The 13,764-nt window shown below is 44.6% G+C and overlaps 1 protein-coding gene across 3 annotated transcripts in view; it reads left to right on the forward strand.

The window, feature by feature from the left end:
• The first annotated feature begins 1,892 nt into the window (after window positions 1-1,892).
• The window catches only part of smpd5 (sphingomyelin phosphodiesterase 5), a 70,964-nt gene continuing 59,092 nt past the window's right edge, over window positions 1,893-13,764 (forward strand). For all 3 annotated transcript variants that reach the window (XM_060825227.1, XM_060825228.1, XM_060825229.1), the window contains exon 1: window positions 1,893-2,067. The gene's annotated coding sequence lies outside the window, so the exon portion shown is untranslated. The remainder of the gene's footprint in view (window positions 2,068-13,764) is intronic.

Here is a 13,764-nt window from a genome sequence, read left to right on the forward strand (position 1 = left end):
TGCTGAGCAGTTGCTACTTGGTAGTACTGTTAATGACACCTTCCATCACTATACTGATGATTGAAAGTAGACTGATTGGGCAGTAATTGGTTGGGTTGGATTTGTCCTTTTTTGTATACAGGACATACCTGGGAAATTTTCCATAAGGTCAAATAAATGCTCCTGTTTTAACAGGACTGGAACAGCTTGGCTCATGGTGCGGAAGGTTCTGAAGCACAAATCTTCAATCCTATTGCTGGAATGTTGTCACAGCCTGTAGCCTTTGCAGTATCCAGTGTCTCTATTCATTTCTTGATATCACATGGAGTGAACCGAATTGGCTGAATGCTGGTATCTGTAATGCTGGGGGCCATTGAAATAGGACAAGTTGGATCATCCACTCGGCACTTCTGGCTGAAGATTTCTGCAAACTCTTCAGCCTTATTTTTTGCATTGATGTGCTGGGCTCTTCCATCATTGAGGACGGGGATATTTATGGAATCTACTCTTCCAGTGAGTTGTTTGATTGTCACCATCATTCACAGGTTCAGAACTGCAGAGCTAAGATCTGAGCAGTTGGTGGTGGAATCGCTTATCTGTCACTTGCTGCGTTTGCTGTTTGCCAAGCAAGCAGTACTATCTGGTAGCTTCACTAGGTTAACACTTTACCTTTAGGTGAGCCTGGTGGTGACCCTGGCATGCCTTCCTGCATTCTCCATTGAACCAGCATTGATTATCTGGCTTGATGTTAATGGTTGAATGGGGAATATGCCAGGTCATGAGGTTGTAGATTATACTGGGTTACAATTCTGCTGCTGCTGATGGCCCACAGAGTTTCAGGGATACCCAGGCTTGGTTTTTAAATCTGTTTGAAGTCTGCCCTATTTAGTACAGTAATAGTGCCACACAAGTATTGACTGTGGAGAAACACATGGAAATTTGGAGGGGGGGGGGAGGAATAGTGATGTCTTGAAAACAGCCCACATTAAAGAGGTGCCTGACAGAACAAGACTTATTATATGAAAGCAACTGGTACAAGCTACACTGACTAGTTAACATAATTATAAAGACTATCAGGAATCAGAGATGATGCATCAGGGACACTCCTTTCTTCACCTATGTGACATCATTAGATTGCGTAGAGTTTAGTGGAGCTTCAACTTCGAGTCTTCTGAAGTAAGTCATGTTCCAATCCAGACATGGCAAATTGAGAATTGAAAAACTGAATAGATGAAAATGACCGAAGAACTGCCAGATTGTTGTAAAATCTCAACTCGCTTGCAAATGTTCTTTGGGAAGGAAATATTCTGTACTGAGCTGACACGTCTACATCTGAAGGTAAAAACAAGGACTACAGATGCTGGAAACCAGATTCTGGATTAGTGATGCTAGAAGAGCGCTCATCAGGAATACGTCTATATCTGAAACCAATCCCACATCAAGGCGGCTGACACTCAGCTACATGACGTAGTTGGATATATTGTTCTGTTTTACAGGGCGGCGAGGCATCAATAATAAATGCCAACCTTTTTAAACAATTCTTCCACGTCGAGAATAAGAAAGCAAAACTTAGTTGTCCACGGAGAACTGACAATCCTTTCCCTGACTACCTTTTTGAAAATATTTTATATCTCCGTTCTCTAAAGAAGCCGAAACAAAAACACAAAATGGAAGTGATAAACATAAGAAATATAAATACGGAAGCATATCTTCGTAAAATCACTGGGTGACCCACACCCGCGCAAAACAAAATACAAATTTTGCCTCGAGCTACTTGGGCGCGCGCGCGCGCAAATCCCAACGGTCACTCCACCCTTTCGGGACCGCCTTCGGACCGTACCTGCCGGGGGGCGGGACTACGTTCGTACGCGATGATGTCAGGTGGGCCGGCAGGTGGTGTGTGGATGAGAGTACGCTTGCGCGGAGGGCAGGTGATGCGGAGTTGATTGAGGCGGAGGAGGGGAGAATTCCAGGAGCTTCTTCTCGTACGGCTGTGTCGCTTCCAGGTGAAGAGGATAGGAGCCACTTGTGTGTCTCTGCGCTGTGTGACACCACCGCTCTCGTCCTGCGATGGATACGCGGCTGCAGGTGAGGTCGTGCCCCTCAGTCGAATCAAAGTGAGCAATGTTGGCCCTCCTCTTCACACCGGTTCCTATGGGCGTGCTCAACCTTTCAGTCCTGTGCTTTGCTGCTCCTTGGATGCTGCCTGAACTGCTGTGCTCTTCCAGCACCATTAATCCAAAATCTGGTTTCCAGCATCTGCAGTCATTGTTTTTACCTCGGTATGTGGAATAGTCCATCTTCCACAGCTACACCAGCATCACTCCCCATGTTTTCCTCTGCTACATTGATGATTAGATCGGCATCAATGTGTGCTTCCATGAGGAGGTTGAACAGTTCATCAATTTCACTAACACATTCCACCCTGACCTTAAGTTCACCTGGACTACATCAGGCACCACAGTCCTCTTCCTGGAGCTCTTCAACTCCATCAAAGGTGGCTGACTCAACACGGTCATCTTCCAGAAATCCACCAACTCCCATAGCAACCTAGACTATACCTTCTCCCACCTTGCCTCCAGAATCCTTTCCATCCGTTACACCGAGTAGTGTACTGTATCTCTTTTACTCTTTCTGCCTGACGTGATAAATCAAATGATGTGGATTGTATTATTAAATTCGGTCGTAATTTGTCGCTTTAACGCCTGAGTGAATCTTGCCATTGTGGTTCTCGACTTGTCAAGTCTGTGATGGGATGTGATTAGATTACTTACTGTGGAAACAGGCCCTTCAGCCCAACAAGTCCACACTGACCCGCTGAAGTGCAAACCACCCATTCCCCTACATTTACCCCTTTACCTACCATTAGCATGGCCAATTCACCTGGACATCTTTGGACTGTGGGAGGAAACCAGAGCACCCAGAGGAAACCCACGCAGACACGGGGAGAATGTGCAAACTCCACACAGTCAGCAGCCTGAGTCGGGAATTGAACCCGGGTCTCTGGTGCTGCCTGCCCCTCTCTTTTTTTTAAAGAAAGGTCTTCTAGATAATTAAAAATGTGTTGCTGGTTAAAGCACAGCAGGTTAGGCAGCATCCAAGGAATAGGAAATTCGACGTTTCGGGCATAAGCCCTTCATCAGGAATGTCTTCTAGACAATTGTCCATTTAAGGATGGGAGGAAATCAGTTTACATGGGGAATGAGTCACACATGCATAGAGGTGTACAGCATGGAAACAGACCCTTCGGTCCAACCCGTCCATGCTGACCAGATATCCCAACCCAACCTAGTCCCACCTGCCAGCACCTGGCCCATATCCCTCCAAACCCTTCCTATTCATATACTCGTTTAAGTTGGTGATGAGGGCAATTGATAAATAAACTTGGCCAAGCCTATTTATTTCATTACTGATTTAAGCTTCTCAACCATTAGTTTTCTGGAATATATATGATTTTTAAAAATTGTTATTTTTTTAGTTCTTTACTAAATTCAGAGATTGTCATGTACCTGTGTGTTTCTTAGACACAGCAAATAGTATCAAGAATAGAGACCTGGTTAGGACCTCTGGATGAATAGGAGTGTGAGTACTGTCCTTACAGATTGAAGTTTAGACGAAGGATGGCTGGGCTTACTGAAGGAAGGTGACTCAGTTGCACAATCTTTATTACAGTATAGTCTTTACTCTCTGGGTGACTGGACCTGACTAAAAGAAGGGAGAGTGGGCTGGAATTGTGAGATCTGCAAACGTAAGCTTGTAATGAAAAATCAGATTGCTGGTGTTGGACTGGGGTGGACAAAGTTTAAAAATCTCTCAACACCAGGATATAGTCCAACAGGTTATTCTGGAAGGGGGTGGTGGTGGTGAGGAATGTGTGTGTGCGTGCCTGAGTGTGTGTAAGTGTATGATAGAGGGTCTGTGCCTGTGTGTGTGTGTTAGTGTAGTGTAATGGGATCACCTGGAGTGCAACGTGAATCCATCCTCATGGGTTTAGAGGGGCTATCAGCCTCTGCTTGGCCATTCTGAGTTGTTGCATATCCCAAAGTTGGCCCTAGAGGACGGTCACCCAAAGATTAGAGGGTAACTATGAAGTATTAAGTATGAAGACAGTAAATAAGTATTACAAAGCATCAGGTACACACTCTTGGCCAACTGGAGTGATCCAGAGACCTTTTGACGCATACTGGGAACACCCATGTGTCATCCAAATTTAATTATCTGAGTCCGGGCATCCCCCTCTAAAACAGTGCACAGTGACTACCTGGGCATGCCTGTTGTTTTCGAGGCAGGAGTTCAATTTAGCACCTGCCAGTTCACAGAGAAACAGTAGAATAGCAAGCTTTTGCCGCGCCTTTGGCAGCTCGATCAGCTCTGGCATGTTGATGTCCATATTGTCCATTACTTGCGTACCACATTATGATTATGGCCAATTGCATAGGGAGGAGGTTTTGAACATGTAATCAGTTCTGAATAGGCCTCCCTGAGGAGGTCAGAAATCTCTTTTGTGACCATGGCTGGTTATCAATGTCATTATTTTAAAGCATTATTGGCAGACCAGACATGTTAGGAGGAACTGGATTAATGGTGCTGGAAGAGCACAGCAATTCAGACAGCATCCGAGGAGCAGTAAAATCAGCGTTTCAGGCAAAAGTCTTTCATCAGGAATACAGGCAGAGAGCCATCTCTCCACCCTTCAGGCTCACCACTAAACCAGAATCTGGTTTCCAGCAACTGCAGTCATTGTTTTTACCAATGTTAGGAGGAACCTCCATTTTATTCCCACCTGATGGTCTGGCTTGGCATTTCAACCCTGATTCCTTATTTTGTCTCTCCTTTCTCAATTTTTCCTATATTGTTTTTCTCCAATCATGTCATTAATCCTCACACTGACTCTTCAGCACCATCCAAGACTTAGGATTTCTGTCATGTTCACACACTCTAATCCCTCTTTAATGTCTGTTATTCTCCCAGCTGGCCTATTTAGATTTGTTTGTTATTTCCTCGGCAGTCTTTCTCCACGTGGATATTAAAGTTTTCCATTTAGTCCCCATATTACGTTTCCAAATTACAATTCCATTTATCTATATCTCAAGTTGCTCCGAGCGGCCAAATTTCATTTCTCAATTTTTTTATTTAAACATCCTGACTGACGCCTGAACCATTCCTCATTTTGGGAGGCATCCCGGCATAACCAATGCAAAGAGATTCCAACACCTGACTTGTCCAATGTCTATCCCATTTTTAAGTCTCAACTTCCAAACTTATCTCTATATACTAGTCCAATGCTTTCAGTCTCCACATGCACTTCAGCATCCTGACCTTCGCATGGGGATTTCCTGTCTCAGTAATCTGTTTAAGGCAGGGTATTTGAGACAGTACATAAGATAAATGATAACTACTTGTCTATGTTCTGGGGCCTCATATCCCTCTATTAGAAGACTCTAAACCCCAAATTCCAGGGGTACTCTAATCTCCCTGGGACGAACTCGTCAGCATGGAAGTGCAAAGGTTACCTCCGAGATTTCCTGTCACTACAGAGTCCTAGAGGACGAGGGGTCAACTGAGTGATAAGTTAGTGAGAAAGATCAAGGTAAATCTTACCAAGTGGGACCGTCCATCTTGCGTTACCATCACGCATGTGATCACTTACTCAGTCTGTCTAGAATCTCTGTATATGTTGAAATCTCACCGCTGCCACCAAATGTTAGGTTCTTCTTGAGATTCTTATGTGCTTGATGCAAATGCAATGTGCTAACTTCTGTGAACAGCCACAATTTATTTCAGCAAGTACCCAAACAGTGTGAGATTAGGTTATTCCTTAAAACAGTGTGTGATTAATGTAGACTATGATTAATCATTGCCTAACAATGATTAATGATTAGGGCGGCACAGTGGTTAGCACTGCTGCCTCACAGCGCCAGGGACCTGGGTTCAATTCCCGCCTCAGGCGACTGTCTGTGTGGAGTTTGCACATTCTCCCCGTGTCTGCGTGGGTTTCCTCCGGGTGCTCCGGTTTCCTCCCACAGTCCAAAGATGTGCGGGTCAGGTGAATTGGTCATGCTAAATTGCCCGTAGTGTTAGGTAAGGGGTATATGTAGGGGTATGGGTGGGTTGCGCTTCGGCGGGTCGGTGTGGACTTGTTGGGCCGAAGGGCCTGTTTCCGCACTGTAAGTAATCTAATCTAAACATACAACGGACGGATCCTGGGATTGTATTCATTAGCGTTTAGAAGGTTGAGGGGAGATCTAATAGAAACTTACAAGGTAATGCAAGGCTGAGAAAGGGTGGATGCTGGGAAGTTGTTACTGTTAGACAGGGAAACTAGGAGCAGTGGGCACAGCCTTCGAATTAGAGGGGGTCAATTTAAAACGGACATGAGACATTTCTTCAGCCGGAATGGTGGGCCTGTGGAATTTGTTGCCATGGAGCGCAGTGGAAGCTGGGACATTATCAATCTCTGCCTTGAAGACATTTAAAGTCTTGATCTCACAAGGAATTAATGTCTACAGGGAGATTGTGGATAGGTGGAGTTGAAATGCCCGTCAGCCATGAATAAATGGCAGAGTGGACTTGATGGGCCGAATGGCCTTACTCCCACTTCTATATCTTTTATGATTATGATTAGGTTATTCTTTAAAACAGTGTGAGATTTAGGTTATTCCTTGAAACAGCATTTGCAGAATATAATTAGATTGTCACGTCCTGCCTCCAAGACAGAAAAATACATTCCAAGAACATCCAATTTCTTACATGTTAGCAGAACAAATTAATCTTTTAACATTTTAGAGGTGTTAGTGGGTAGCATGAGCGCCCCCTATGGACAAGGAGGGAAAAGTCTCCTTTTTCTGTTGGTTTACTGTCAGAGTAGATATTGGGGTGCTATAGCAAATGTTTTGGAAGGGATCTTGGGAACCGAAGTCAAGGTAGATTCATTATCCCTCCCCTTGGGCCTGTTGAATCTGCCTTCTTTAGATGAGCATGGGAAGAAACTTTCATATTCTTACATGTTGTACAAGGAAGAACATTCTGATGAGCTGGATCTCAGAAAATCCCCTTGGCCTATTGGGATGGCACAGGTTAGTTATGGAACATGTCCTGCTAAACTTCCTTACAAGTGTGGTGCATCAGAAAACGGAACTTTTTTATAAGAGTGGCGGCCCTTTCTGAACTATATAGATGCAGACTTGTTGGCTATGTTGATTAGGTCCTTTGTATAGCCACGAGGACTGGGTCTGTCAGGCCTCATGGTCAGAGAGGAAGAATCCTGAATAAATATAGGTACTGATGCTCACAATGGGGTTGTGCTGAGTGGTGTAATTTAATTTAACTTTAAATTAATTTATTCTGTTTAATTATTTATTGAGTTGTAGTATGGGCAGATTTTTTTCTTTGATTTGCTTTGTAGAGTAGTAGTTAATTTATTATTGTTATAATATAGGATTGTTATACTATTCTTACTGTAATATTATAACTTTATTGAAATAGGTTTTTATTTCTGATAAACAAAAATCAGTGTAGCCCCCTTAAGTCACCCAGGCAAGCCACACCTCTAGCTGCCCATAGTTTAAACCCAAGAGTCCATCATCCCCAGCCAAAAACCTACATACCAATTGTAGTTGTATTTTTAAAAAAAGGTTTTAGCAGTATTGCCCTCATTCTGACGTAATGCCTTCCATGCTTTAATAGAATTAATAACAATTAAGCTATGGCAATATTCCTTAACTGTCCTCATATTTTGTCCAAGAACAGCAAGCTAGTAAGGGAGCATCTCACCTGAGATGCTTCAATGTCCAACCACAGTGAGTGAGGGTCACCCTGGGCCCAGTCATTCACATAAGATAGCAGTGAGCTTAATTAATAGTTTTTCATATCTGGGAGGTCCATTCCTCCCAGTCTCTGGGGTAGCTGCAGTTTAATAAGAGGTCACTTGTGATACCAGATTAGGGAACTGAACCAACCATTCAGTCTTCTAAATGTTTGCTTAGTAAAAAACAGAGAAAGCATAGGATACAGCAGATGGGGGAGAATGTTCATTTTAACAAGGGCTATCTGACCTAACCAAGAGACTGGAAGCGCCTCCCATCTTTGAAGGTCTTGTTTCATTCTGTTGAATAAATGGGTAAAATTTATTTTTAAATAGCTGATCAAAGACAGGAGTAATAAATATACCTAAGTAGAGAAATCCCTCCTGTGACCGTCTAAAGGGAAATAGAGATTCATCCTCAGGACCAGGCATTTTTGGGAGACCTCCCAAGGGCATGGCCTCTGATTTCACAAAGATGATTTTGTAACCAGAAAAGCTGCCAAACAAATTAATGCATTGTATCAGCTGAGGCACCAGAACTGTTGGGTTTGATAAGACAAGAACATCATCTACATGTGATGTTGTGTGAATTGTCCCCATTTCTGGAGCAGATATACCGGGATCCGTATTGCCTCTTCCAGCAGTGCAATCATCAATGTGAAAAGCAACGGTGATAAGGGACAGCCCTGTCAACTGCTCTTAAAAATACTGAAATTGCTTGACTGCACACCATTGGTGAGGACTGCGGCAAGAATGTCACTACACAAAACACTTATCCATCTGCTAAAGACCTTGACCAAGCCAAACCACTTTAAAGTGTAAACAAAGATATGGCCAGTCGACCCAGTCAAATGCCTTCTCCACAACTAAAGAGATCACTAATCCCTGTACCAATCGTTGTTGACAATCTTGTGTTAGGTTCTTTTTCTTGAGATTCTTACATACTTGATGCAACATCAATGCACTAAATTCTGTGAACAGGCAAAATTTATTAAGCAAGTACAAGCTTGCCGAACATGTCAAGTGAGGCTACTGAACAAGGGAACAGATCTCCTTTTTACACGGGGTATGACATCAACAGTAAGTCATGCACACAAGACACCACCCGCTGCCACTCCTCCATAGTCGCATGCTATACAAAAATAAAGTAATTCACTTATTTCCAGAAATAGTGTTTGATTGGTTATTTCTTCAAAGTGTGTGAGTGTAATTATATTTAATTATATTGACACAGCCTGATTGCAAGACGTAAGTCTCCCAACTCTTTCACCCCCTCGCCCATGACATCCAATTTCTTACATGTCAGGAGAACAAATTAACCCTTTAACATCTTGCTTTGATCATATTAAGTAACCACCTGACATTATTCGGCGATGTGCAACCTTTTATAAAAACCCTCTGATCTTCAATGATGGAGGGCAGCACAGGTTCTAGTCTTAGTGCAAGACTTTTAAATAGGATTTTGATATCAACATTCAGGAATGAGATGGGCCTATAGGAAGCACAGTCCTCTGGGGTCTTTCCTTTTTTAAGGATGAGAGAGATCTTTGCCTCTTGAAGATGATGGGAAGAGGCCCCGGCTTTGTGAATCGTCATTGGTCCTGACAGTATACTTAAGCTCCTTATAAAACTCACTGGGAAGTCACATACCACCAATTTAAAATAGTGGGAATGGAGGTTAGGACAGTTTAATGTTCCTCCTGCACAATGTGGGAGGTAAGGGTCCCTGCTGACTTCCTTTGTGGGAAGTGTACCCAACATTTGATTCCTCAAAACATGTTAGGGAACTGAAGCTGGATGAACTTTGGGTCATTTGAGAGGTAGAGGGGTCTATTGAGAGGAGTTAAAGGAAAGTAGTCATACCTCAGGTACAACAAAAAGTCAGATGAGTTACAATCGGGATGGAAAGGCAACGGGTAGACAGTGCAGGGATCCCCTGTGGCCGTTCCCCTCCATAACAAGTATACCATTTTGGATACGGTTGGTTGTGACGACTTACCAGGAGTAAGCCATGGAGTTCAGGTCTCTGGCACAGAGTCTGTCCTTGTTGCTCCGAAGGGAAGGGGCGAGAGGAGCAGAGTATTAGTCATTGGGGAGTCCATAGTTAGGGGTCAGAGATTCTGTGGGAGCGGGAGAGATTCTTGTGTGTTGCCTCCCAAATGCCAAAGTTTTTGATGTCTGAGGTTTTGGGATCCTTGAGGAGGGTGGGGCAGTCCCCAGTTGTGGTCACATAGGCACCAATGACATAGGTAGGAAAAGGGACAGGGATTTAAGGCAAAAATTCAGAGAGCTAGGGTGGAAACTTAATGCTCCAAAAAAAAGAGTTGTTATCTCTGGTGCGTTACTTGTGCCACGTGCTAGTGAGGCAAGGACTAGGGAAAGAGAGCAGTTGAACACATGGCTGCAGGGATGATGCAGGAGGGAGAGTTCAGATACCTGGATAATGGGGGCTCATTCTGGGGTAGGTAGGACCTCCTACAAATGGGATGGTCCTCACCTGAACTAGAGGGATACCAATATCCTGGCGGGGGGTAGATTTGCTAATGTTCTTTGGGAGGGTTGAAATTAATTCAGCAGGAGGATGGGAGCCTAAATTGTAGTTCCATTGTCCAGGATGTTAAGAACAGTGAGGTCAGAAATGAGGTTTCTAGGTCACGAGTTCACTGCAAGCAGGAAGGTGGTTTGAAGTGTGGCTACTTCAGCACCAAGTGCATCCGGAATAAGGTGGGTGAACTTGCAACTTGGGTTGGTACCTGGGATTTTGATGTGTGGCCATTGTGAAGGGCAGGGAAGGGTTTTGGTTGTTACAGATTCCTGGATTTAAATGTTTCAGTAAGAACAGAAGATGGTAAAAGAGGGAGGTGTAGCATTGTTAGTCAAGGGCAGTATTACGGTGGCAGAAAGGATATTTGAGGACTTGTCTACTGAGGTAATATGGACTGAGGTTAGAAATAGGAGGAGAGTGAGGTCTGCAGATGCTGGAGATCAGAGCTGACAATGTGTTGCTGGAGAGGCACAGCAGGTCAGGCAGCATCCAAGGAACAGGAAATTCGACATTTCAGGAATGAGGAAAGTGTGTCCAGCAGGCTAAGATAAAGGGTAGGGAGGAGGGACTTGGGGGAGGGGCAATGGAGATGTGATAGGTAGAAGGAGGTCAAGGTGAGGGTGATAGGCCGGAGTGGGATGGTGGCGGAGAGGTCAGGAAGAAGATTGCAGGTTAGGAAGGCGGTGCTGAGTTCGAGGGGTTCGACTGAGACAGGGTGGGGGGAGGGGAAATGGGGAAACTGGAGAAATCTGAGTTCATCCCTTGTGGTTGGAGGGTTCCCAGGCGGAAGATGAGGCGCTCTTCCTCCAACCGTCGTGTTATGTTCTGGCGATGGAGGAGTCCAAGGACCTGCATGTCCTTGGTGGAGTGGGAGGGGGAGTTGAAGTGTTGAGCCACGGGGTGGTTGGGTTGGTTGGTCTGGGTGTCCCAGAGGTGTTCTCTGAAACGTTCCGCAAGTAGGCGGCCTGTCTCCCCAATACAGAGGAGGCCACATCGGGTGCAGCGGATGCAATAGATGATGTGTGTGGAGGTGCAGGTGAATTTGTGGCGGATATGGAAGGATCCTTGGGGCCTTGGAGAGAAGTAAGGGAGGAGGTGTGGGTGCAAGTTTTGCATTTCTTGCGGTTGCAGGGGAAGGTGCCGGGAGTGGAGGTTGGGTTGGTGGGGGGTGTGGACCTGACGAGGGAGTCACGAAGGGAGTGGTCTTTTTGGAACGCTGATAGGGGAGGGGAGGGAAATATATCCCTGGTGGTGGGGTCCGTTTGGAGGTGGTGGAAATGACGGCGGATGATACGCTGTATATGGAGGTTGGTGGGGTGGTAGGTGAGAACCAGCGGGGTTCTGTCCTGGTGGCGGTTGGAGGGACGGGGCTCAAGGGCGCAGGAGCGGGAAGTGGAGGAGATGCAGTGGAGGGCATGTTGGTTCAGGGGTCCCAGAGGTGTTCTCGAAAGGAGCTTGAAAAACAGGGTAGTTGTTATGGGGAATCTTTTATTTTTCCAAATATTGACTAGAAATACTATTGTTTGAGTACCTTAGATGGATCAGTTTTTGTCCAATGTGTGCAGGAGGGCTGCCTGACACAATATGTAGACAAACCAACAAGGGGTGAGGTCACATTGGATTTGGTTCTGGGTAATGAACTGTACCAACTGTTAGCTTTGGAGATAGGTGACCACTTTGGTGATAGTGACCACAATTTCTTTACTTTAACGAAGGAAAGGGATAGGTATCCACTGCAGGGCAAGACTTATTGCTGGGGGAAAGGCATTTATGATGAGGTTAATCAAGATTTAGGATACATAGGATGGGGAAGAAAACTGCAGGGAATGGGTACAGTTGAAATGTGGAGCTTATTCCTTTAAGTATGTGCCTATCGGGCAGGAAGGAAGCGGTCAAGCAGGGAAGCTGTGGTTTACAAAAGGAGTTGAATCTCTTGTCAAGAGGAAAAAGAATGCTCACTTTCAGATAAGTGAAGGCTCAGTTAGGGTGCTTGAGAGTTACAGGTTAGCCAGGAAAGACCTAAAAGAGAGAGCCAGGAAGGGTCATGAGAAGTCATTGGTGGATAGGGTCAAGGAAAACCCTAAGGTTTTCTATAGCTACATCAGGAATAAAAGAATGGCCCTAATCTTTCTTTCTTCAATCAAGAATAGTAGTGGGATGTTAAGGGAAGTCCGAGGAGATAGGGGAAGCGCTAAATAAATTTTTTTTGTCAGTGTTCACACTGGAAAAAGACAGTGTTGTCAAGGACAGTACTGAGATACAGGCTACTAAACTAGATGTGATTGAGCTCAACAAGGAGGAGGTGTTAGCAATTCTGGAAAGTGTGAAAATAGATATATTCCCTGGGCCGGATGGGATTCTCTGGGAAGCCAGGGAGGAGATTGCAGAACCTTTGGCTTTGATCTTTGTCATTGTCTTCAGGAATAGTGCCAGAAAACTGAAGGATAGCTAATGTGGTCTCCTTCTTGACAAGCCTGGTAATTATAGACCAGTGAGCCTTACTTCAGTTGTGGGTAAAGTGTTGGAAAAGGTTAGAAGCGAGAGGATTTATAATCATCTAGAAGGAATAAGTTGATTAGGGATAGTCAAGTGTTTTTATGAAGGGTAGGTTGTGCCTCACAAACCTTACTGAGTTCTTTGAGATGGTGACCAAACAGATGGATGAAGGTAAAGTGGTTGATGTGGTGTACATGGATTTTAGCAAGGTGTTTGATAAGGTTCCACACGGTAGGCTATTGCACAAAATATGGAGACATGGAATTGAGGGTGAATTAGCAGTTTGGATCATAAATTAGCTATCTGAAAGAAGACGCAGGGTGGTGATTGATGGGAAATGTTCATCCTGGAGTTCAGTTATGAGTCATGGGCCGCAAGGATCTGTTTTTAGCCCCTGCTTTTTGTCATTTTTATAAATGAACTGGATGAGGTTGTAGAAGGCTGGGTTAGTAGTTTTACTGATGACACGAACGTCAGTAGAGTATAGACAGTGCGACAGTTGCCGGTTATAGAGGGACATAGATAAGCTGAAGAGCTGGGCTGAGAGGTGGCAATGGAGTTTAATGCGGAAAAGTGAGGTCATTCACTTGGAAGGAGCAACAGGAATAGAGAGAACTTGGCTAATGGTAAGATTCTTGGTAGTGGAGATGAGCAGGGAGATCTGTATCCATGAAAGTTGCCACCCAGGTTGATAGGGTTAAGCATTGAGTTTGAGCCATGAGGCCATGCTGCAGCTGTACAAAACTCTGGTGTGGCCGCACTTGGAGTATTGCATGCAGTTCTGGTCATCATGTTACAGGAAGGATGTGGAAGCTTTGGAGAGTTCAGAGGAGACTTATTAGGATGTTACCTAGTATGGAGGGAAGGTCTTATGAGACAAGGCTGGGAGATTTGAGACTGTTTTCATTAGACAAAGGTTGAGAAGTGACTTAATTGAGAC

Source organism: Hemiscyllium ocellatum, chromosome 5 (genome assembly GCF_020745735.1).
Source record: "Hemiscyllium ocellatum isolate sHemOce1 chromosome 5, sHemOce1.pat.X.cur, whole genome shotgun sequence".
Taxonomy (NCBI): domain Eukaryota; kingdom Metazoa; phylum Chordata; class Chondrichthyes; order Orectolobiformes; family Hemiscylliidae; genus Hemiscyllium; species Hemiscyllium ocellatum.